Raw genomic sequence first — 27186 nt, forward strand, 5'->3', positions numbered from 1 at the left:
GTGGCGGACATGGGACTTTCAAAAGGCATTTGAAACAATGACACACAATAGAGTTGCAAGCAAAGTTATACCTCGTGGAATAAAAGGAACAGTAGCAACATGGATACGAAATCGGCTGAGTGACAGGCATCAGAGGGTAATGGTTAATGGAAGTTTTCAGACTGGAGGAAGGTTTGCAATGGAGTTCCCTGGGGGTTGGCATTAGGACCCTTGTGCTTCCTGATATAAATGACCAAGATGTACAGGACAAAATTTGCAGGTGATATGCAATTTGGAAGCATTGAGAACAATGAGGAGGATAGTGTAGAACTTCAAAATGACATAGACAGGTTGATGGAATGGGTAGACTAGTGGCAGATGAAATTTAATGCAGAGAAATGTGAAGTGATTCATTTTTGTGGGAAGAATGCGGAGAGACAATATAAAAAAAGGGCACAATTCTAAAGTGGGGGGCAGCAGCAGAAGACGGCAAGGCAGTTTGAGAGCATGGAGCTAATAAAGCATACAGCATGCACAGCTTTATCTAAGGGGCATAGAGTACAAAAGCAACGAGGTTTTGTTAAAATGTTGGTTTGGCTTCAAATGGAGTGTTGTGTCCAGTTCTAGGTGCCACACTTTAGGAAAGATGTGAAGGTATTAGAGAGGGTGCAGAAGTAGTTCTAGGGATGAGGAATTCATTTATATAGATAGATTGGATAAGTTGGGACTGTTTTCCTTGGAGAAGAGAAGGTTAAGAAGAGATTTGATAGATGTATTCAAAATCATGAGGTGTTTGGAAAGAGCAGTAAGGGAAAAACTGTTCCCGTTGGTGGAAGAATTGAGAACAAGAGGGCACAGATTTAAGGTCATTGGCAAAAGAATCAATGGAGACATGAGGAGAAACATTTTCACACAGCGAGTGTTTGGGATCTGGAATGCACTGCCTGCATCTGTGGTGGGGGTAGGTTCAACTGAGGCATTTAAAAGGAAATTGGATTATCATCTGAAATAGGAAAATGTGCAGTGCTATGGGGAGAAGGCTGGGGAATAGCAGTAGGTAAATTGCTCCTTTGTAAGGACAGTACAGACACAATAGGCTGAATGGTCTCCTTCTGTGCTGTAACCATTCTGTGATTCTGGTAGCTTGATATGCGCAAATTGACTGCTGCATTTCCTACAATACAACAGTGACTAGACTTCAAAATGACAGGAAGCTGCAGGAAGGCATCAAGCACAGTCCAGGGGATGCCTGTTTGAAACTGTCAGAGTGAAGAATGGAATGAAACAGGGCTATGTCCTAGCCCCCACTATGTTTGGCATCTTCTTCTCCATGCTCCTGACCTTTGCCTTCCCTGCAGAAATTCAAGGAACCTACTTGCACACTAGGTCTATAATCTTTCAAAATTGAAAGTGAAGTCAAAAACACATTGGTGTCCTGATCAGACAACTCCTCTATGCTGGTGATGCTGCACTAGTGGCTCACATGAAAACTCATGGCTTGTCTTTCCATGCTGTGATGTGTTGTCACTGATTATAAGCATCAATAAAACCGTGGTCATGAAACCCCTGATTATGCTAAACAAGACCTACTGGAAGTGGTTAGAAAATTCTGCTACATCAGGCCCATGGTGTCAGACAATCTGTCCATTGAAGCAGAACTCGATACATGTGCAGGGAAAGCAGCTACCATCTTTGGCCAACTCTAAAACACGCAAGGGATAACATCAAGCTGACCCTTAGGATCAAGCTGATGGTTTCTAAGGCCTGTATTCTCAGCATCATGCTGTGTGGCTGTGAAACATGGATGACTTACAGCTATTAAAAGAAGCTCAACAATTTCCATCTTCATTCTCTATGTCACGTTATGGGTATATCCTGGCAGGGCAAACCATGAATGCAGCAGTCCTCACAAAGGCAGAGCTCCCAAGCTCATTGGCATTTTCCAAACAGGGGCAGCTTTGTTGGTTTGGGCACTCCCGCAGGATGGAAGACAGTCACATGCCCAAGGACTTAGTCAGAGCCACCAGACGACCATTGGGATGCCCAAGTCATTGTTTAAAGGATGCTTGCGAGCGTGACATGAAAGCCCAAAACATCAATTATCACTCCTGGGAGACGGTAGCTGACAACAGAGGAAAATGGCGACACCTGTGGGCTTGAGTCCAGCACCAGGATGACCAGTGGCTACAGCAGCTTGGCAACAGACACCAATGCCTTAAACAACAACCCACAACACTTAGTAGCTTCATGTGCCGCACTCATGGCAGACTCTGCCCCTCAAGGACTGGTCTCTTCAGCCAGCAGCAAAGGTGCACCATATGTAGAGACCCCATCGGAAATGGATTGTTAGCTGCGTGCCCATCATCTTTCGTGGATAGAATGATGCTGATGACACTTCAAAGTATACTTAATTGAAGTGCTTTGAGTCTCTGGGTGATTGCAAAAGGCACTACAAAAATACAACTCAATTAACATTTCAAAGCTGGAATTCTGCTTAGAATCAAACACAGACATTTGATAAACAAGAACTTTGATGTAGATCAAAGCTTTTAACTTGAGTGACAGTAACAGCTGGTAAGGGGAAAGACAAGTGCATAGTACAGTGACTATGTTTGGCAAATACTTCAGTGGGTTTTTTTTAGTAGGTAGGGAATAATAAAGCTGCTTCAGAGATAATTCATGTATTTCTACACTTTGCAAAATAACCATTTCCAAGCTTTGACCTGGGAGGATTATCTCTGTTCCCATCCACACTATCTGGTTTTATCCTCAACTAAACAGTTTATTCCACAAGAGGCAATGAGGGAATGGATGGTAATTTTATTTGATTGTTTGAGTGCAAATAGTAGAAACAATTTTTGTCTCTTCCTCTGCTGTTTGATTTATCAGCTCATTACATTATTTTGTAAAGGTTTATAGGCTAAGATTATTGTGGCAGGGGATAGCAGACAAATGCTCAAAACATCCTCCAAGATAAACTTATGCCCACTGCTTGAAGAAAATTGAGATTATGTCTCCATTAAAATATGGAAAGACTGCTGTCATATAAATGCTTTAAACATTTGTCCAATGTTATCAGCAACAGCAATCTCTAGCCTTGTACATTTTTTGTTGCATCTTTCAGAGAATGAATATATAAATAAGTAAACCACTGAAAAAGGATATTGTATGCATAGTAAGTTTGAGAGTTCATGTTTATTTGGTGTTTGGGAGATTATTTTTGTGCTGGTCAGGGTCACAACATGGGCAGTGATGTCAAAAGTAGAGCCAGGTAGGATGTATAATGGGCACTCTATTACATCTATTTTGTGTTCCTGACATATGTGAATTTTATTCCACTGAAATTTGAGTATTTTCAAAACCAAATCTGAACATTTTAGTTTATATTGATAAAGCTGCTGAATTGTTGCTTTTTAAGAAATCTCACAAAGAGCTGTCTCCATTTTGAAGTTGGCTATCGCATTCTTTACAGATACTACACAAGAAGAAAGCTGCATCCCCACCACTCCCCTAACGCTAGGTTGTAAAAGCAACCAAATGCCTACCCTACTCTCCCCACAAAAAGCAAGCACAAGCTAAAGTTTTAAAATATTCAATATCCTTTTCTTTGCATGATATAAAGAGAGTAAAGTTATTCACTAATAAAGCAATCAATCTCGGACATGACGCCCGGAAAACCTCCAATGATGGAGATCGAAAGTCCCATGTTCCTCCCAAGACTGTCGACAAGGAATATGGCAATTATGATGGAAAAGCTGAACGGAAATTGTGAAGATGTGAGGATATTAGAATGACGGAAATGTTTTGGGTTTTGCATTTAAGGCAGTGTATCGGGGGGATTGTGGGTGCCTTACATTGAGTGCAGTATGAAGGCCTTGGAAGTGTGAGTGTCGCTTTTAAGAGCGTGAAGATTGCCGAAGATTGAAGATTGCTGATGACACAAAGATTGGTGGCATAGCAAGTAGTGTAAAGAGGAGCATAAATTTACAAAGAAACATTGCTGCTTTAAATAAGTGGACAGTACTGCGGCCTATGGATTTTATTGCAAATAAGTGTGAGGACGTCTATTTTGGATCAAAAAAAGAATAGCTCCAAGGCCTTTTTAAATGGTGAAAAGAGACAAACATTGCAGCTTCAAAGAGACTTAGGGGTCCATGTGTATACAGGTCACTAAAATATAGGGCAGAATCATCCCAAATTTGCACTAAATGTGGTAGTGGGCATGAAAAACGACATTTTACCCATCGGCTCCAGTGGCAAATCTTTGTGCTGTATTGTCCCCTTCTGGGCATGTCCCACTTCATTAATAATGTATTAATGGGAAACATGCTGGATCGCTGGCATGTAGGCTCGGATTTGCCCGCCATGCCGTGACCTCAGTGTTTCCTCACTCCAGGCACCATATTTAAAGTGCACCACACCGCAGCCTACTTCATTTCTTCAGACCAGCACTGCTTCAGGCGACAGGTGGCCCCAAAAACAAAGGTGACCGCAGTCCCCAAATTTAGTGACGCCTCTCTGGGGCTCCTGCTGGACGCAGTGGAAGGCCACTGTGATACCCTCTAACCCCGTTCTGGCTGCAGGCGGTCCACCAGAGTCACCAATCTGGCCTGGGAGGCTGTGGCAGTGGTGGTCAGCGCCACCGGAGTACGGGGGGGTGGTGGGGGGTGGGGGGGGGGTGGGAGGAGCGGGGTCAACCACCCAGTGCACGAAGAGAATGGATATTCTCCTCCATTCCACCAGGTAAGTCAACCATCTCATCACTCTCAATTCACACGCTCACAAATCATTACACATCCACAGGGATCTCACACCTCAAGGTACAACACCACTAACACACACACACACCCTCGCATCTCCATCAGGCTCATATCCTCTGGAGCTCGTGTCCTCATCCCGTACATGGCTCCGCTCACCACACAAACATTCCACGCAGTGCCATGCATCCTGCTCACACTTTCTCCATCTGTTTTCATGCAGGAGAAACTGGCTCACAATAGGAGGGAGAGGGGGTGGAGGGACTGACAGACCCCTCATTCACTTTGAGGGCATACCATTGCACTGACTGGTGAGGACATGGACCATGCCTACTGCGATGGTGAGGTTGGCAGTGAACACCCACATAAGGTGATAATAGTTGATTGTGGTAATGGACTCCAGTATTAGATACTATATGGTACTCCCTACTGGAGATGGGGGTAACCTGACCTGGGAGTTGAAGGTCAGATAGCACATGTTGGAACCTGTCTTGATAGAATTCAATTACTGCATTGATATGTGTTTATGTTAGGAAAATGTGTTATCAATAAAGTAGCTCAGCTACAATGTCGATGGCCTGTGTGCATCATTGAAATGAAAAACAAGACATGGTGTCAGAAGTAAACTAAATGCAACAATGGAGGTTCTGAAATCACTGACAGAGCTTAATTTGAAGGGCAATCAGACCAAAAACTAGAGGAGGTTCTGGCAACGATTCAAACTGCACCTCACAGCGACGGGCAGTGATAAAAAAAACCGCTCACATACAGTCTTCCACCTAACAGGGGAAGCAGCCCTCGAAGTCTATAACACATTCACTTTCGAAAGTGATGAGAAACAAAATGACTTGAAAGAAATAATGGAAAAATTCGAAGCCTACTGCAGCTCTAAAAAAAACATGTATGAAAGATACCTATTTTTTACGCAAGGCAGTGACAACATTAGTCAGTACATAACCAAGCTGAGAAAATGAGCTAAATCGTGTGAACTTGGACAGCTTGAAGAATCACTCATCTGAGACAGAATAATTTGTGGAATTGCAAACGACACTCTGAGAAAACAGCTTTTGAAAGAAGTTGATCTCCCGCTCCAGAAAGCAATAAATATCTGCAGAGTGGCAGAGACAATGAAATGCCAGATTAAACAAATGACAGGAGATGATAAGCCGCAGACGGTCAAGCATTTGGATGCAGTTAAACAGCAACAGCCCCAGGAAAGAGCAAATAGATAGTCTGAACATAAAAAAGAAAAAAACTGCTATTAAAACATTTCAATGCAGCTGATGCCGAACAGAGCATTTATCATGTAGCTGTCCAGCCTACAAAAAGCAGTGTAAGAACTGTGATAAAAACTAAATCACTTTGCTAAGATATGTAAATTGAAGAATTGCAGATGATTGACACTGAAACTGAAGTTTTTGTTGATGCAGCAACAACAAATTCCAAAGAAGGTGAATGGAAGGTTGATTTTAAAATTGCCAGCATGATGGTGAATTTCAAGCTTGACACAGGTGCACAAGCAGATGTCATTCCCCTATAAGTCTGGATCGTAAGATAAGCAGAGAAAACCAGCTGACTAAAACAAAAGTGAAGCTGTCTACTTATACAGGTGAAAAAATTGCAGTAGGAGGCAAGCGCACGCTTAAAGTGAACTACAAAAAACAGCCTCAAGCACTTCCATTCATAGTGGTGAAAACTGATGCAAAACCCATTCAAAGTTTGTGAAAATCTGAAGCTAATCAAGGGAATAATGACTGTCACCACTGATGACATCCTGAGTGAGTATAAAGATGCGTTCCAGGGGATTGGTTGCCTAAAAGGAGAACACACCATCAAGATTGATGAAACTGTGACACCCAAAATGCACCCTCCCAGGAAAATACCAGTAATGCTGAGAGACCGACTGAAAGCAGAGTTTGACAGAATGGAGAAACTTCACATCATTAAGAAGAACAAACAAAGTGAGTTAATCCAATTGTACTTGCAGAAAAATCAGATGAGAATCTGCGAGTTTGTCTGGATCCCAGAGACCTAAACCAGGAAGTACAAAAAGAGCATTATCAGCTGTCCATAAGAGAAGAGATCACGTGTAAGCTAGCTGATGCTAAATACTATTCGGTCTTGGATGTGAGTTCAGGCTTCTAACAGGTCAAGTTGGGTGAATGCAACTCCTACCTCTGAACTTTCAACACACCATATGGGCAATACAGGTTTTTACGCTTACCTTTTGGTATTAATTCAGCTCCGGAGGTGTTCTACAGAAGAGTGAAGCAGCTGCTTGAAGGGTTATTGGGCATGGAAACCAATATCAATGATATGCTGGTCTGGGGAGCCTCACAAGAAGAGCACGACCACAGACTGAGGTACTGACCAGAGCTAGAGAAAAGAACCTCAAGGTGAAGAAGGAAAAGTACAAAATAGGTCTTCATGAAATCAAGTATTTGGGACATGTGCTAATAAGTGAGGGACTGAAGCTGGACCTGAGTAAAATCGAAGCAGTCGTGAACATGCCACCTCCAGAATGTAAGAAAGGCTTGGAGAGGTTTTTGAGAATGGTGACCTATCTTGGGAAATTCATTCCAAACATGTCAGACCTAACAGCAACTCTCGGAGAACTTCTACAAAATGATGTGGAATGGCACTGGGAACAAAGTCACCAGGAAGCTTTGAACAATCTGAAGAAAACAGTGACCCAAGCACCAGTGTTAAAGTATTACAATGTCAGTTAGCCAGTCAAGATCTCAGTGGATGCTTCAAAGACTGGCCTGGGAGCTGTTCTATTGCAAAATGAGGCACCAGTGGCATACGCTTCAAAGGCAGTGACTGAAAAGCAGCAGCGGTATGCGCAAATTGAGAAAGAAATCCTAGCAATTGTGTTTGACCTAAAACGCTTCCATCAGTTTGTCTATGGCAAAGACATGGAGGTAGAGCCTGATCATAAGCCTCTGGAAGCTACACTTAAAAAGCCCCTGAACTGTGCACCACCAAGAATCTATAGATTACTAATGCATCTGTAGAAGTACCAGGTCAGAGCCCTCTCCTGCAAAAAACAGTAGAAATTAGCTCAATTAATCATTTTCAACCTAAGATTCATAGCCAAGTGTATTGCGAGATGTGAAGCCAAGGCTGGTGGATTGAGTTACGATATGGATCAGTCATGATCTCATTGAATTAAACAACAGGTTTGAGGGACTGAATGGCCTACTCCTGTACTCGTCCTGGATTTCCCAGAGTGGAGGGAGGAAAGGGAGAGTGTAGTGGATATGATTGCCATACCTCTCTTGCGAAGTGTTTTCATTTCTTTCTGCAATGTTGATCAGTCCTGTGTTTGAGGAAATTGGGAGTGCCCAACTTCCTGAAGGCTAAATACGGCATCTGAGTTGGTGAAAGGTCCAGGATTGTGAAGCTCCTGTCTTGTACCTCTTAAGGGAGGGCTTCGTCAGAGAAATCAGTTATGCTTTTCTGCCTGCTGCCCAAATGTGCTGTCCATGAGCACAGTTAACACCTAACTGAGGATGAAGGTGCCAATTTGAACTGATATGGTGAGAGATGCTATCAAGTGACCTGGTGACAAAACTTGCATTGGAGGCATTTCAAAGGAGGTTTACTAGATTGATACCTGGAATGAATGGGTTGTCTTATGAGGAAAGGTTGGACAGACTGGGCTTGTTTCCACTGGAGTTTAGAAGAGTGAGGGGTGATTTGATTGAAGTACACAAGATCCTGAACGGCCTTGACAAAGTGGATGTCGAAAGGATGTTTCCTCTTGTGGGTGAGTCCAGAACTAGGGGACACTGTTTTAAAATCAGGGATCGTCTTTTTAGGACAGAGATGAGACACTTTTTCTCTGAAGGTTGTGGGATTTTGGAATCCTCTACCTCAGAAGGTGGTGGAGGAGAAGTCATTGAATATTTTTAAGACAGAGGTAGATCCATTTCCGCCAACTCCAGCATGATGCCACCACCAAACACATGTTCCCTTCACCCCCCTGGCAGCACTCCGCAGGGATCATTCCCTCTGGGACACCCTGGTCCACTCCTCCATCACCCCCTACACCTCAACCCCCTCCAAAGGCACCTTCCCATGCAACTGCAGAAGGTGCAACACTTGCCCCTTTACTTCCCCTCTCCTCACCGTCCAAGGGCCCAAACACTCCTCTCAAGTGAAGCAGCATTTCGCTTGCAATTCCCTCAATTTAGTCTACTGCATTCATTGCTTCCAATGCGGTTTCCTCTACATTGGAGAGACCAAACGCAGACTAGGTGACTGCTTTGTAGAACACCTTTGGTCTGTCCACAAGCATGACCCAGACTTCCCTGTCTCTTGCCATTTCAACACTCCACCCTGGTCTCATGCCCACATGTCTGTCCTTGGCCTGCTGCATTGTTCCAGTGAAGCTCTGGAGGAACAGCACCTCATCTTCCAACTAGGCACTTTACAGCCTTCCGGACTGAATATTGAGTTCAACAATTTTAGATCATGAACTCTCTCCTCCATCCCCATCCCCTTTCTGATTCCGCCACCCCCTGCCCCACTTTTTTTCCAATAATTTATATAGATTTTTCTTTTCCCACCTATTTCCATTATTTTTAAATGTATTTCCATCCATTGTTTTATCTCTACCTTTTAGCCTATTTCAATACCTTCTCCCCACCCCACCCCCACTAAGGCTATCTGTGCCTTGCTTGTCCTGCTTTCTACCCTTAATTAGCACATTCCTTAGATAATATCACCACCTTCAACACCTCTTTGTCCTTTTGTCTATGACATCTTTTGGCTATCTCCACCTATCACTGGCCCTCTATCCAGCTCTAGCTGTCCCACCCCCCCCTTAAACCAGCTTATATTTCACCTCTCTTCTATTTTTACTTAGTTCTGTTGAAGAGTCATGCGGACTTGAAACTTTAACTGTGTTCCTCTCCGCAGTTGCTGCCAGACCTGCTGAGTTTTTCCAGGTATTTTTGTTTTTGTTTTAGATTGATTCTTGTTAGGCAAGGGAATGAAAGGGTATTGGGGTTAGATGGGAATGTGGAAATCGAAACACAAGAAGTTCAGCCATGATCTTACTGAATGATGGAGTAGGCTCGAGGGGCTGAATGGTCTACTCCTGTTCCTATTTTTTATGTTCTTGTTGTTTACTCCATATCTGACTGTTGGACTGTGTTCTGTTGGATCTGAATAGTACTTTTGAAGATTTATTCTGTTTTTGTACAGACATTTCCTAGAAAAAGAGGTGGGGAGTGGAAGGGGATGCTTGTCAGTAACTTATTTAGTTTCTACACTCCATTTACACCAGAGTAGCAGCAAAAATATTTAAACTAACCTACTCTAGGCAGAGGGCTAATGGCTCAGTTGTAGCACTCTTGCCTCTGAACCGCAAGGCCCTGGGGTCAAGTTCCGCACCAGGCTTGAGAATATAAAAATCAAGGCTGACATTCGAGTGCAGTACTGATGGAGCACTGCACTATTGGAGGTGCCACCTTATGGATGAGATGTGAAACCAGGGTCCCAACTGCCTGTTCAGGTGAATGCAAAAGGCAATTTTGAAGAACAGCAGGACACCCTGGTGTCCTGGCCAATATCCATCTCTCAATCAATATCACAAAAAAAGATTATCTGGTTGTTATCACATTGTTAACTGCATTCATAATTTACATAAAATGTTGGTGGAATATGGATGTTGGTCTGTGATGCTGACACAATTAAAGTGTGTGTAAATCTGTCAGGTGAATGGCACAATTTTCCGGTGTAACAATGACATAACTGATATCAAGGAAGTTCAAGGCGAATATTACATAAATGAAATAAAAAGAAAAAACAGTGAACATTAAAAATCAGAAAAAAACATGCAGAAAATGCTGGGAATGAACAGCAGGCCTGTCAGGATCGAACAGAGAAATATGTCTTGGGTTGATGCTCCATTAAAAACCAACTCGGTAGAACTGAATGATTGCCTTACAAATATTTTTATTTATTAGATTCAAAGGAAATTACAATGTCAAAGGAACTTGGAGCTGCTGGCTCTACTACTGAGAAGACAGTTAACAGCTCCCCAGCTCCCAACTCCAAAATACATAGATACAGATGGTGGACACAGATGGGTTATATTAGCATAGTGCTTCGTTGTAATTGGGCTGTCATCATCTTTTGTGAAATCATTCGGAATCTTTTTCCTTGATATCCAGGAGTACTTTGACATACTCGCCTTTCAGGTTTCCTGGATCACTTTGATCACCGTGGCTGTGTTTCATGTGGCTTGCAAATATCAGTCACTATCTTGGTATAACTTTCCAAATGTAATCCTCTCTCCCTGGGCCACTCACATTTCATTAACTTCCTTCTAAAGGATCATTAATGTTATGACCAAGCAAAACTTGAGGCTACAGGTTCCAGTGAGTACTGGGTCAAATAAATAGCTAAACCCCCTTGAAAAATTTGAGGGACCTTTCAACATTTTAAGTCATTTGGTAATTTTATTCATGACTTGCTTCCATGTGTGCAATTTTGCCTCCAAGTTGCTACATCTAATTTTCAAATAGTTATGCAAAAAGTACAAGTGTATATGCAGGAGAACCTGTGGGTGTATGACTGTGACCTTGAAACACTTGTGGTCCTTTTAATATGTTGTTCCAATATGTATACGGATGAAGAAGGAGGAAAATGAGATTTGTCTAAATGGCTGATGTGGAGAAAAACACCACCAAGATCCAATAACCAAAATAACCTAGAACATTCCACGATTTTTCTCCGATCTTTTACTGTACATTAGTTCACACCAACTCAATTAAGTTGATTGTTAGTTATGTTAAACTTTATTATTAATTCTAATCTCATTCAAAATCAATGTTTCGTTGACCTGAAATGACTGCAGTGAAAATAAACATTGCTATTTAACTGTGTTTCATTGTTGCTCCTGCAGCCCCAGTAGCCAGTGCTCTCAGTCTCCTACTGTCACACACAGTTAGCATCATCATCAGTGGCATACCGTGCATGCTCGGGCTGCTGCTTGGATCCTTTAGTTTCAGTCTATTGTGGATGTATCTCACAACAGGTTTTCTCACAGGTAATGAAGTGAGTTTAAGCAGAGACCTGGAAAGTGAAGTTCTGTAGCCCTGTTAGGAAACACTCAAAACTCTCAAGGTCTGTAAGGCTTTGTGAACCCCATGACATATAAATCCATAATAACTTTGTAATTCTCGTTATAAAATGCAGTTAAAATTTAATTTCATCTTATGTAACTTCAAGTGGATTGATATCCTAATGATTTGATGTTTAAGAATGGTCGAGCTGAATGCATTGTAGCTATGATTATATCCACTCAGTTGATTCCATTATTCTGAGCAGCATGTGCTGCAGCACCCAGTGAATCAAAATAGAGAATGATGCCCATGGTCACTTCAGTTAGCCTGAATGTGGTACAAGTTTAGAGGAATGTTAGTTAAGATTTAACAAAAATAAATGAACTTCATTCTTTCAAACACAACTTAAAAATCAACTTCATTATTTCAAACAGGTGCGTTGCATACAAAGCATTGAAGTGATAATAAACTATACAAATCTTTGTTTAGGCTGCAGCCAGAATGCCTTGTGCTTTTTTAGATGTCTTTGCTTAAATCACTAATTGGGATCTGGGGACTGTAGCATAATGGTTACATTACTGGACTGGAGACCTGCTAATGCATTGATATAAGTTCAAATCCCATGACAGCAGTTGAGGTCTTTAAATTCAGTTAAAGAGACTTGTATTTATATGGAAGCAAGATACTGGAAATCTGAAAAAAAGATAAAAAATGCCTGAAATAACACTTATCAGGTGTAGCAGCATCTGTAGAGAGAGAAATAGAATAATGTTTCAGGTCAATGACCTTTCATTATGTTTTACTTCTTGCTGAGGAGTGGAGAGCACTTTCAGAGAGCCAGCACAGGGTTGATGGGCTAAACAGCCCCTTTTGTGCTGATAAATTCTATAAGAGGACAGAATTTCGAAAAATTGGCTGGCATTCATTATTATTAGCTCTACAAAGCAAATAGTTCATTAATACCACTGTAGTTGTATTGCGTTACACATCTTCAGCTGCTTCATCAATGACCTTCCATTATAAGGTCAGAAGTGGGGGTATTCGCTGATGATTGCACATTGTTCAGCATCATTTGCCACTCCTCAGATACTGAAGCAGTCCATGTCCAAATGCGGCAAGACCTGGACAATATCCCGCTTTGGGCTGACAAATGGCAAGTAATGTTTGCGCCACACAAGTGTCATCTCCAACAAGAGAGAATCCAGTCATCGCCTCCTGATGTTCAATGACATTACCATCATTGAATTCCCCACTCTCAACATCCTGGGGGCTACCGTTGACCCGAAATTGAACTGGATGAGTCATATAAATGCTGTGGCTTGAGAGCAGGTCAGAGGCTAGGAATCGTGCGATGAGTAACTCACCTCCTAACTCCCCAAAGCTTGCCCACCATCTACAAGGCACAAGCCAGGAGTGTGATGAAATACTCCCCACTTGCCTGGATGAGTGCAACTCCCACAACATTCAAGAAGCTTGACACAGTCCAGGACAAAGCAGCCCGCTTGATTGGCACCACATCCACAAACATTCACTCCCTCCACCACTGATGTACAGTAGCAGCAGTGTGTACCATCTACAAGATGCACTACAGGAATTCACCAAGGCTCCTTCGACAGCGCCTTCCAAACCCATGACCACTACCATCTACAAGGACAAGGGCAGCCAATAGATGGGAATACCACCAACTGGAAGTTCTCCAAGTCACTCACCATCCTGACTTGGAAATATATCGCCGGTTCTTCACAGTCGCTGGGTCAAAATCCTGGAACTCCCTTCCTAACAGCACTGGGTGTACTTACACCACATGGACTTCAGCAGTTCAAGAAGGCAGCTCACCACCACCTTTTCAAGGGCAACTAGGGATGGGCAATAAATTCTGATCCAGCCAGCGAAGTGCACATCCCATGAATGAATATTAAAAAAATGTCCACTTTAGTGACAACAGGAAAATATGCCTCAAAGTAACTTAGACTTAAATAATAGACTAGTAATGCCAAATGCAGTCAGCAACATGATGAAAAAATGAGAATGTCAACCCAATCATTGCTTCCTCCTTTTTATTTAAAAACAAGTAGCCACAAAGCATCTATCTCCTTAATAGTCGCTAGACTTAACAGTTTCATGTAACCTTAAGTGTTTTGAGTCATTTCTGAGTGTTATATTTTCCCTTTTCCTTTCCTTCCTCTCTTGTTCTTTCTCACACACCTCTCAGTCTCACTTAGTATTTTTTCCTTTCACTTTCACTTCCATCTCATTCTTTTAACTATATAGTTTAAGTAAGTGGTAACTGAGGGAGAATGTTTCCTGTTTGCTGTTTGTAGTGAAGTCATAAGTCATAAGTTTAAATTCATTAGAATTGATGCTATTCCTTTCATAGTGATTTTTCAAATCTTAGATGGGGCCAAGTGTACACTCATAAGGAAGAACGTTTGTGCATGTTAACATTCTAATGCCTATGTTGGCCTATGTAAAAACAAATTTTAAAATTTCCATTTAAGAATTGAGAGAAAAAATATAGCCACCGTAAAATATTTTCTGACCGATAATGTAGCAGACATTCCAGAGGTTTACAGGACAGTCATTTCTGGCTGTTCCAGGAACTGAGCATTGTTCAATCTCCCTATTTGGTAACACTATAACTTTAAGTTAACTCCAGTCTTAATAAGTAATGGTAAATGTACTTTGTGAGAAGCAATGGACCTTTCAATTGAAAATATTCATCGGGATTTTCCTAATTGGTTCTCCTGGTTGCTTGCTGTAATTTCAGAGGAAGATTGATGGAAAGCTCAAATTGATATGTAACTGACAATCTTCCAACAAGTTCACAGTGGTTGACTTGGAGAACCGTCAAGTGAATTGCAGGTGATATTATTGATCTTTGCTGAAGCCCTAAGCTGAAAACTGACTTTCAATGAAGAATCCAATGGCCATAAAAAAATGATCATTTTAAATATATTCTTTTGTTCCTTTAGCTGGGCAGTGAACAGTGTGGGATGTCTCCTCAGGTTACCTTGCAATTTTCGGTGTGTCTAAATTTACCCAAAAGATTTTTTTGTGTGCGCGAGTTAATTTAATTTCTTTTTCAAATAATTCTGACATTGAATGTTTGCTTGTATGTGCATGAGAGAGGAAGAATTTTCCTTAATTTTTTTTATGCATGTAATCAACCAAAGAATGTGGAATTATATTGCCAGGACACTGGCCAGACACACCTTGAATATTGTGTTAACTGCTGGCTGTTGAGATATAGGGCAACATTCAAGCCTAAATTGAGGCTGAGAACAGATCTGAAGAAACTTGGGACTTTTCAGTTTTGAGAGATGGTGACTAACAGATGACCTACTACAGGTACATTAAATCAATAAATGATAAAGGCAAGTTAAATCTGGAAAACAACTTCAGATTAAACCATGACAGTTGGACAAGGGACCATGGATACAAATTAATGATGAGCTCATTAAGAGACTATCAGGAAGTTCTTCATACAAAAAGTTATCAACACACAGAAGTGTGATAGATTAGTACAGTAAAAACCTCAGAGTCATTTACAGAGCAATTGGAAGCCATGATCGGAGGATAGTAGGATGTTTCTGAATATATATGTTATGACCAAATCTTCTTTCCAAACTTAATGTTGTAGCTTTTGTGATAATTTTAGTTTTCCTCGACTGTCAGTTAATGATTTTCAAATCTGTAAAATTTTTATTAATTTATTTTTGTTTTTCTTCCTTCAAGTTTGGGTAGTGGATTTGCTTGGGTCCCCTCAGTAAGTCTGGTCACCCAGTACTTCACAGAATGGAGGCCATTGGCCAACACCCTTGCCAGTTGTGGAGAATGTGTCTTCACCTTCATCTTCACACCATTCTACCAGTGGCTTGTCGATCAAATGTCATGGCGGCAAGCAATGATGATCATTGCTGGTATCCATCTGAATCTCTGTATCTGTGGAGCTCTGATGAGACCATCTCAGCCATAAAAGAAATGCCTGAATTCTACATCATCATCTACCACTGCCTCTGGGAAAGATTTGTGTAGCCAAGTCCAAATCATAAGAAGAACCTTGCATATTTTTTTGATTTACCCCTTCTGAAACAACCAAAGTTTATTTGTATGGTCTTCTTTCGGTTTTTCTCTGTTGTGGAATTCTTCATTCCTGCCATCTATTTAATTCCTCATGCTCAAAACATTGGGATTCCGGATTTTCAAGCAGCTTTATTGATGTCTTATTGGTCAGCTGGGGATCTCTTTGGGCGACTTGGGTGTGGTTGGCTAGCCAACTTATGCCTTATGAAATCAATCTGTCTATACTCGATGGAGTTTAGAAGGATGAGGGGGGATCTGATTGAAACTTACAGAATACTGAAAGGCCTGGATAGAGCAGATATGTGGAAACCAGCTTATATTTCAACTCTTTCTTGGACTCGAACTCAAGTTCTGTCGAAGGGTCATGAGGGCTCGAAACGTCAACTCTTTTCTTCTCCGCCGATGCTGCCAGACCTGCTGAGTTTTTCCAGGTAATTCTGTTTTTGTTTTTGTTTTGGATTTCCAGCATCCGCAGTTTTTTTGTTTTTTTTTGTTTTTATCTCAGATATGTGGAAGATGTTTCCATTAGTAGGAGAGACTAGGACCCGAGGGCACCGCCTCAGAGTAAAGGGAAGACCTTTTAGAACAGAGATGAGGAGAAACTTCTTTAGCCAGAGAGTGGTGAATCTATGGAATTCATTGCCACAGAAGGCTGTGGAGGCCAGGTCATTGAGTGTATTTAAGACCCAGATAGATAGGTTCTTGATTGGTAAGGGGATCAAAGTTACGGGGAGAAGGTGGGAGAATGGGGTTGAAAAAAAAATCAGCCATGATTGAATGGCTGAACAGACTTGATGGGCTGAATGACCTAATTTCTGCTCCTATGTCTTATGGTCTTATAAGTTCTAAGCTGCTCAAATCCCAGGCATGAACTTCCTGTAAAAACCACTTATGCCCAGAAATCGTAAAACTTCCCTTTCCGTTGAAGGCACTGGGATACTCGTCAATCACCTTTATTTTTACATCTCTTGGGGCCATCTTACCCTGTCCAACAATGTGGCCTAAATATGCGACCTGTGCTTTCACAAATTCACTCTTAGCCAAGTTCACCACCAACTTAGCTTCTTGTAGATGATCAAATAGTTCTCCCAGATGCTGTAGGTGCTCCTCCCTTGTTTGACTGAATATTACCAGATCATCAATGTACACAGTACAGTTACTTAGTCCAGCAATAGCCTTATTTGTTAGTCTCTGGAAGGTTGCTGGTGCATTTTTCATACCAAACAGCATGACTTTGAATTGATAGAGCCCAAATGGTGTTACAAAAACTGCAACCTCTTTCACCCTTTCCAATAGTGGTACTTGCCAATATCCTATCAGCAAGTCAATCTTTGTAATGAACTTTGATTGTCCCACTTTCTCAATGCAGTCTTCCAAACATGGAATGGGATATGAAACTGCTTTCATCACTGCATTCACTTTTTGATAATCCCCACACAGTCTTTTGTTCCATCCAGCTTTGGTACCATCACAGTAGGTGAACTCCAATTGCTGCAACTCAACTCAATAATGTCATTCTTGAGCATAAGCTACCTTTGTTTTTCCCAATTTATCCCCATAGATAGCTCTATGTCGCTGCAATGGCTCTCTCAACTCACTTTGATTCTTACAGCATCTGCGGAGAGGAATACAGTTAATGTTTCGAGTCCAAATGACTCTTCATTAGAACCATCATTCGGACTCGAAACATTAACTGTATTCCTTTCTGCAGATGCCGTCAGACCTGCTGAATTTTTCCAGGTATTTTTGTTTTTGTTCCAGATTTCCAGCATCCTCAGTATTTTGCTTTTATCGCTTTGATTCTTATCTGGAAGATAACTTGGTATTTCATTCAAATTTTTAAGCACTTCCTCATTGTCCAATTGAATTTAAGGAAAATCAATCTCAGAATCATCCATCCCTACTTCTCCTGATTCATCACTACTAATCTTTCTTTTTGGTTATCCTCCCTATCAAAGTATTTTTTGAGCATATTTATATGACATAACCTCTGGGTTTTTCATCTATCTGGAATTACTTACTAAATTCTTACTAAATAATTCACTTCACTTAATTTCTTTTCAATTTGTTAGGGCCCACTAAACCTGGCTTTTAATGGTTCGCATGACACTGGCAACAAAACTAACACTTTTTCCTCAGCTACAAACGCTACGAGTCTTTTCCTCACTATCTGTTTCTGTCTTCATCACCTGCTGTGATAATTTTAAATGCTCTTCAGCTAATTCACAGGGTCCGTTAAATCTTTCCCTGAACTTTGATACATAGTCCAAGTGTGTGGTTTCTGAATCCTTACTCACTGACTTCTTCTGAATTAGTTTGAGTGGTCCTTTCACTTCATGACTCTAGACTAATTCAAAGGACTAAACTTTGTTGAGTCATTAGGTGCATCTCTAATAGCAAATAATAAGAATGGAATTCCTCTATCCCAGTCATGTGGGTAATCCTGACTAAATGCCCTCATCGTAGTCTTTAGAGTTTGATGCCAACTTTCTAACACCCGTTGTGATTCAGGATGATAAGCTGATGATTTAACCTGCTTTATCCCAAGGCTTTTCATGAGCTCCCTAACAACCGTGACATGAAATTTGAACCTTGACCCAATTGTATTTCTTTTTAGCAAACCATATCTCGTAAAGAATTTGGTCAATTCTCCTACAATCCTTTTTGCTGTGATATTTCTCAATGGTATCACTTCCAGGAATCTAGTGGATACATCCATGATTGTCAGCAAGTACTGATTTCCACTTTTTCTCTCAGGGAGGGATCCTACACAATCAATTAGGACACTAGTAAAAGCTTCCGCAAATGCTAGAATAGGAATTAAAGGTGCAGGTTTTATTGCTGCTTGTGGGTTTTCCTATCACCTGACATGTGTGACATGTTTGACAAAACCTGACTAGATTTTTATACAGTCCAGGCCAGTAAAACTGTTTCCGTATTTTAGCCTAGGTTTTCTTTATTCCTAAATACCCCCTAGTGGAACTTCATGAGCTACTCTCAGAATTTCCTTCCCGTATCCAGATGGTATTACTACCTGATGTATTTCTGCCCACTTCTTATCCACCGGAACATGAGAATGTCTCCACTTTCCCATTAATATATTATCCTTAAGATAATAACATTCTGGAATACACTTCACATCTGTTTCTGAGGAAGCTGTTTGATATAATGGCTTTATTTTTGGGTCTTTTTGCTGTAACTCTATCAATTTCCTTGAGCCAAACACTTAAGCTTCATTCTCCTCGATTCTCTCTTCCTGAACAATCTTATCAAAGACAGTATCCGCTAATTGCACCTCAGTATATTTGCCCTGTCTTCTATACTCCTCTTCCTCCTGTCTCAACTTAAGAGTCCACGATCATGTTACCACAGACAAACCAGGATGTTCATCCTGCAACCTTTCTGTGGATTGTTTTTCCACAAGCTGTTTAACTACAGTAAACATCATCAACATCTGTGACACAGCTATATCATTCCTGCCTGCGAACAGCTGTGCGCCGCCATTTTACGTGGATGGGCCAGCGTGATGCGCACCCAGAAACGCTCAGCATTACCTGTATGGGCGGAGAGAGGAGGGAGAGACGGAGCTGTCTCAGGGAGATTAATTTAAGTTTTAAACATCGGAAAAATAAAAAAATAAAATTATTCAGATACATCCCCATATGTGACAGCGTCATATGAGCTGGAGCATGTTTATGAATTTTCACAAAAATTTATATTTAATTAATGAAACCTTCATGAAACCTCATCCTCCCCCTGTGGATGAGGTTCCATGAAAAATGCGAAGGTTGCCTGGGCTCTTCGCCTGCCTGCCAACCTTAAACTTGGCCAGGCAGTTTTCTGAATAGGCTTAATTAGTTCATTTAATGGCCTTAACAGGCCTTTAACAGCTCGGCGGGCCCGCAGTCGACTCCCGCTGCGCGCCCACCCAACGGAAGGTCAGAATGATGCATGGTGATGTTGGGATGCATGCCCGATGTCACTGCATATCACTTTACGCGCCAGCGAGCAGGGCCTACCCCACATGCCAAACAGAAGATTCGGCCCCATATCTTGTAAAAAGAATTAAATAACTCCTCCACAACCTTCTTAGTTGTAATATTTCTTAAAGATATCGCTGCAGGAAACCTGGTAGATACATCCATTATTGTCAGTAAGTACTGATTTCCATTTTTAGTCTTAGGGAGGGGTCCTACACAATCAATCATGACCCTGGTAAAAGGTCCTTCAAATGCTGGTATTGGGATTAAAGGTGCCGGCTTAATCATTGCTCGTGATTTTCATGCTACTTGACACGTATGACAGGTTCTACAGGATTTGACTAGATCCCTATGCAATCCTGGCCAAAAAAAAAACCTCAGTTCCTTTTCCTTTGTTTTCTTAATTCCTAAATGTTCCCCCATTGGAATTTCATGAGCAATTCTCAGAATCTCATTTCTATACCCAACTGGGATAACAATCTGATGCACCTCCCCCCAGCTTTCATTTGCTGAGACATGATCCAACCTCCATTTCCTCATTAAAATATCTCAATGAAGGTAATAACATACTGGAATACATTCTGCTTCTTTTTCTGAGTGAGCTTTCTGATATAACTGCTTTAATAGCAAATCATTTTTCTGTAACTCCATTATCCTCCTTGAGTTAAACACATTATCCTGTAGTTTCTCCTCCTGAACAATGTTATCAAACACAGTGCTAGCTAATTGGATTTCGACACCTTCTTCTTGCCTTTGAACAGCCTGCCCTTCTTGTTTCAGCAGGTCTGGCAGCATCGGCGGAGAAGAAAAGAGTTGACGTTTCGAGTCCTCACGAGCCTTCAACAGAACTAGGTGAATCCAAGGAAGGGGTGAAATATAAGCTGGTTTAAGGTGTGTGTGTGTGTGTGTGTGGGGGGGTGGGTGTTGGGGTTGGGTGGGGGTAGAGAAGTGGAAGGGGGTGGTGTGGTTGTAGGGACAAGCAAGCAGTGATAGAAGCAGATCATCAAAAGATGTCACAGACAAAAGAACACATGGGTGTTGAAGTTGGTGATATTATCTAAACGAATGTGCTAATTAAGAATGGATGGTAGGGCACTCAAGGTATAGCTCTAGTGGGGGTGGGGGGAGCATAAAAGATTTAAAAATATTTAAAAATAATGGAAATAGGTGGGAAAAGAAAAATCTATATAATTTATTGGAAAAAACAAAAGGAAGGGGGAAGAAACAGAAAGGAGGTGGGGATGGAGGAGGGAGTTCAAGACCTAAAGTTGTTGAATTCAATATTCAGTCCGGAAGGCTGCCTTCCATTCTTAATTAGCACATTCGTTTAGATAATATCACCAACTTCAACACCTATGTGTTCTTTTGTTCTTTTGTCTGTGACATCTTTTGATGATCTGCTTCTATCACTGCTTGCTTGTCCCTACAACCACACCACCCCCCTCCACTTCTCTCCCCCAACCCAACCCAACCACCCCTCACCGCCCCCCCCCCCCCCACACACACCTTAAACCAGATTATATTACACCCCTTCCTTCGATTCACCTACTTCTGTTGAAGGGTCATGAGGACTCAAAACGTCAACTCTTTTCTTCTCCGCCGATGCTGCCAGACCTGCTGAATTTTTCCAGGTAATTCTGTTTTTGTTTTGGATTTCCAGCATCTGCAGTTTTTTGTTTTTTTTGCCCTTCTTGTTTGTCTTGTTCTTCCCTATGAGCCTTTGATCTCATTACAAAACAATCAGGAAACAATCCAGAATGTTCCTTCTGCTGCATCCCTGTTGAAAACACTTCTACAGGCTATTCAACTACCATAGGCATCACCCACATTTGTGACCCAGCTATATCATTACCCAGAATAAATTGAACTCCTGTAATGGGCAATTTTTCCACCACTCCAACTGTAATTTCACCTGTCCTCCATTTGTTCTTTAAATTTACCTTCCACAATAGAATAGATTTAGCATCTCCATGAATCCCACTTATTACCTGCTCCTGCAATACTCCTTTTGAACAATAAATATCACTATCCCACAACATTAAGGATTGACTAGCCCCTGTGTCTCTTAAAATTTTAACATCTTTACCTACTCCACCCTCAACACATGGAAAGACTTCTTTTCAGACACAAAATCTTTAAACATTTCTGCAACCCTGCTCCTCAGAATTCTCTTGAGTAAAGTGTGAACACATTCCTACTTCTTCACTTATCACTGATACTCCCTGTTTTTCCTGTACATAAACCATTGGTTTCTCCTGTGCCTGAACCTCAGAACCCATTGTACTTTTACTTCCAGAGTCTTTCTGTACCCCAATAATTCCAACAGATTTTTCTTGCAATTTCCAATACACTGACTTCGTGTGCCCCACTTTATTACAATGAAAACACCTCAATTTTGGAATGTCACTTCTACATTCAGTACCTTCCTTTTTACTCTGAGAAAAAACTTCCTGGGAACTTCCAGCTACTCCTTCTCTTCCCTGACTACCTACCTTCCTTTAATCTTCCTATTTTTTATCCTTTTCCAATTTGAAAGGGTGACGATAAAAGCTTTAATTCTATGAGCTAACTCATAATCATCAGCTATCTGCTGCTTGTTTTACAGAATCAATCCTCCATATGAGTTCTCACTACCAAAGGGATTGAATCTTTAAATTCATCTGAAATAATTACTTCCCTAAGAGCTGCATATGTTGTCTCTATTTTTAACGCCTATATCCACTGGTCAAAATTACTTTGTTTTATTCTTTCAAACTTGATATATGTTTGACCAGGCTGTTATTTCATATTCCTAAATTTCTGCCTGTATATTTCAGGACCCAATTCATAAGCAGTCAATGTAGCCTTTTTCACCACATCATCATTCACTGACATTTCTTCAGATAGCAAAACTATACCTCATGCGCTCTACCCAGCAACTTAGACTGTAATAATAATGTCCAGTTCTCCTGTGACCATTTCATCTGTTTAGCTAGCTTTTCAAATGAAAGAAAGAATGCTTCACTATCTTTTTCGGCAAACTTTGGAAGAGTTTGAACAAATTTAAACATCTCCCCATTGCGTTCTACTCTGGAAATAAGCCCTTCCTCACCTACTGGCCCCTTGTTTTTAACTGCCAACATTTTAATTGGAATTCTCTCTCTTTTTCTCTTTCTTCCCTGTCTATCTTCAAAATTTCTAAATTCTTTTCCTGTTTTCTTTCTCTCTCCTGCCTTTCTACCAGTTTCTTTCTCACCCCTGCCTTTCTATCTGTTTTCTTTTAAAAGCCATTTCTCTGCCCTTTGCTTCTAATTCAAGTTTCTTCAGTTCCTTTGCTTGTTCAAATTCAAGTGTCTTCATTTATAACTGAAGTCTCACTACCTCTAGCTGTAACTCATAATCATCTGACACCATATATCTGGTGTCAGGTTTCACTTCCAACTGTAGATAGTGTGCTATACTTTTAATTATATCTGGGGCAGAATTTTTAGCCTGGTGGGCGGGTGTGTGCCTGACCCGCTCAAACGTTAAATAAAGTGCATTGATGTCGGCCAAGTGTGCCGATGTCAACGTGCACACTCGTGATATTTCACTAGGCGGTTGCGCGATGAAGACAGAGGTGCACTCGTCATTAATTAAGAGGCCAATTAAGGCCCTTGAGACACCTATTGTCTCGGACCTTATGCAGCCTGTGTGATTTTTAGGCTGTCACACAGGCAAAATGGGCAGGTGGGCAGGTCACAATTTGCAAAACCTCATCCATGGGCGGGATAAGAGGAGTCAATGGCCTTGTCAAAGCAATTAGTGAGGAGTGCAGGACTTGCTGCTGACTGTTTCTGTGAACAGGCCACCTTCATTTCACCCCCATCCCTCTCCTCCACCCCTTTTTGATCCCCCTTTTTTCTATGTTCATTTTTATTTTTTAATTTTTATTTATTTTATTTTTTCCACTTATTTTCATTATTATTATTTTTAAAATTTATTTCCATTTTTAATCATTGTTTTACCCCCAGCTTTTAGCCTATTTTTGATCCTTTTTCCCCCTCCCCCTAACCCACCCCCACTGGGCTATCTGTCACTTCCCAGAACGCTTACCCTGGTCCGGCCTTTATCACAATCTGCTTTCCACTCTTAATGTCACCATTAGCACTTCCTTTAGCCAGTACCGCCACTATTAACAACCCTTTGACCTTCTGTTTATGAGATCTTTTGCAATCTCTTATTTGCCTCCACCTATCGTTGGCCTTCTATCCAGCTTCACCTGTTCCACCCCCCTTAAACAGTATATATTTCACCATATTTCTACTTCCCTTTAGCTCTGAAGAAGAAGCTCCGAAATGTTAACTCTGTCTTTCTCTCCACAGATGCTGTCAGATTGCTGAGTGTTTCCAGCATTTTTTGTGTTTGTGTTTGTGGAGGTATTTTGCTTTGGTCTCCACTATGGAGGACACAAGTAACATCCCAGGGGTAGCTGTAAATCAGGAAATGGAAGACAGGGGAACTTGGGAGAATTACAATCACCAGGAAAGTGGTATTCAGCAAATTGCTGGGTTGTTGTGCGTTGACAAATCCACAGGTCCAGATGGACCTCACCCTAAGGTCTTGAAAGAAGTAGCTAGTGAGATAGTTGATGCATTCGTTTTACTGTTCAAAATTCCCTATATTCAAGGAAGGTTCCAAAGATTGGAAAATAGCAAATGTAACTCCTTTATTCAAAAAGGGAGGGAGACAGAAAGCAGGAAACTACAGGTCAGTTAGCCTAACATCTGTCATAAAGAAAATGTTAGAAGCTATTATTAAAGATATTATAGCAGGGCACTTCAAAAAATTCAAGGCTATCAGGCAGAGTGAACATGGTTTTATGAAAGGGAAATCATGTTTAACCAATTTATTGGAGTTCTTTGATGTGGCACTTTATCAAATGCCTTCTGGAAATCTAAGTACAATACCTGTGCTGTGGATAAAGGAGAACTGGTGGATGCACTGTACTTAGATTGTCAGAAGGCATTTGATAAAGTGTCATATCAAAGGTTATTGTGGAAAATCAAAGCTCATGGTATAGGGGATAACATTTTGGCATAGATAAGAGATTGGCTAGCTAACAGGAAGCAGAGAGTTGGCAGAGAGATTCTGGTTGGCAGGATGTGACAAGTGGTGTATCACAGGGGCCTCAACATTCTGCAATTTATAAAAATGTCTTGGATGAAGGGACCAAAGGACTGTTTGCTAAATTTGCTAACAACACAAAGGTACGTAGGAAAGTAAATTGTGAAGAGGACACAAGGAGGCTACAAAGGGACATTGCTAGTGGGCAAAGATCTGGCAAATGGAGGATAATGTGGGCAAATATGAAATTGTTCACTTGGCAGGAAGAATGATAAAGAAGCTTATTATCTAAATGGTGAGAGATTGCAGAGGTCTGAGATTCAGAAGGATCTGGCTGTCCTAGTGCATGAATCACCAAAGACTAGGATGCAGGTACAGCAAGTAATTAGCAAGGAGTTGATTACAAAAGTAGGGAGGTTATGTTTCAGTTGTACAGGGCACTGGTCAGACCTCATCTGGAGTTCTGTGTACAGTACTGGTCTCCTTACTTAAGGAAAGATGTAAATGCATTAGAAGCAGTTCAGAGAGGGTTTACTAGACTAATAGCAGGAATGGGCGTGTTGTCTTATGAAAAAGGGTTGGACAGGTTAGGCTTGTATCCACCAGAATTTAGAAGAGTAAGAGGCAACTTGATTGAAACCTTTAAGATCTTGAGAGGTCTTGACAGTGTGGAGAGGATGTTTCCTCTTGTGGGAGAATCTAGAACTAGGGGTCACTGTTTAAAAATAAGGGGTCGCTCAATTAAGACAAACAGGAGGAGAAATTTTTTCTCTCAGAGGGTCGTGAGTTTTTGGAACTATCTTCTTCAAAAGGTGGTGGGAGCAGAGTATTTTAATATTTTTAAGACAGAGCTAGATAGACTGTTGATTAACAAGGGGCTGAAAGGTTATCAGGGGTAGGCAGAAATGTGGGGCTAAGGTTATAATCAGATCAGCCACGAACTTATTGAATGGTGATGCAGGCTCGAGAGACTAAGTGGCCTATTCCTGCTCCTAATTCATTTGTCCATATGTTTGGGTAATTTAACCTGTATCAATAAGTGATTAAGTAGATCAATAATGAGTAGGTAATGTAATTTGCAAAATGATTGAATGGTACAACCACAGTCTTTTGTTCCGCTCTCTTTCTATCCCTTTTAAAAAAAATTTAAATTAAATATATCATTTCTATAGAACAATTTACAACAACTTTAAGCAGTTTACAGGCACTGAAGTACTTTTCAAGTGTAGTGTGTAGAAACACAGCAGCTAATTTGTACACAGCATTGTGTCTTACAAACAGAAGTGGGCTAATGACCAGATCAGATATTTATTTTAGTCATGTTCATTGAGGCAAATGTATTGGCCAGTACACCAGGGATAACTTCCCTGCTCTACTTTTAAATAGTGCCATGGGATCTCTTACATCCACAGGGCCTTGGTTTATTTCCTTATCTGAAAGATTACACCTTTTACAGTGCAGCATTCTCTCTGTACTGCACTTAAGTGTCAGCCTAGGTTTTTGTGCTCAAGTCTCAGCAGTGGGACTTGAACCCACAATCTTCTAACTCAGAGGTGAGAGTGCTGCTAAATGAGTAGCAGTGCAATGGATTAAAGAAATACCAATAAATGGCACGGTTGTGTGCCTTAGATCACAGTTCAATTATTTCCTTTAAGTTATTCTTCTTCAATAAATCTTAATGATTGATTAAAAACTGTTTGAGTCCAGTTGTCAATGAGTTGTCAAATATTGGTGTGCGTGACCATGATTTTTGCTAGGTCAGTATGATTCATGATTTTTATTGATGATTGTATTAATTGCAGTGTGACTTCAAAACTGTTGCATCAATACATAATATAATACAATAATTTTTTAATTACAGTTGGAAAGTTTCATCTGCCATATAATTGAATTTAAAATTAGATTAAGCAGTTATGTATTCTAATTATTTTTTTCTGGTCAACTGGATGTTGACAGAAGTCTAAACCTCTATAACCAATCTAGCATGACATCCAGATAAGAGAGAATTTCAAACACAAACAAAAAATGCTGAAAAAACTCAGCAGGTCTGACAGCATCTGTGAAGAGAAAGACAGAGTTAACGTTTCGAGCCTGTATGACTCTTCTTCAGAGCAGTCATATGGACTTGAAGTGTTAACTCTGTCTTTCTCTCCTCAGATGCTGTCAGACCTGCTGAGTTTTTCCAGGATTTTTTGTTTTTATTTCAGATTTCCAGCATCTGCA

General features: G+C 40.9%; 1 pseudogene; it reads left to right on the forward strand.

Moving 5' to 3' along the window:
* Nucleotides 1-3641: 3641 nt before the first annotated feature.
* On the forward strand, nucleotides 3642-18636 carry LOC121288964 (annotated as a pseudogene).
* The last annotated feature ends 8550 nt before the right edge of the window (nucleotides 18637-27186 follow it).

Source organism: Carcharodon carcharias, chromosome 16 (assembly GCF_017639515.1).
Source record: "Carcharodon carcharias isolate sCarCar2 chromosome 16, sCarCar2.pri, whole genome shotgun sequence".
NCBI lineage: Eukaryota > Metazoa > Chordata > Chondrichthyes > Lamniformes > Lamnidae > Carcharodon > Carcharodon carcharias.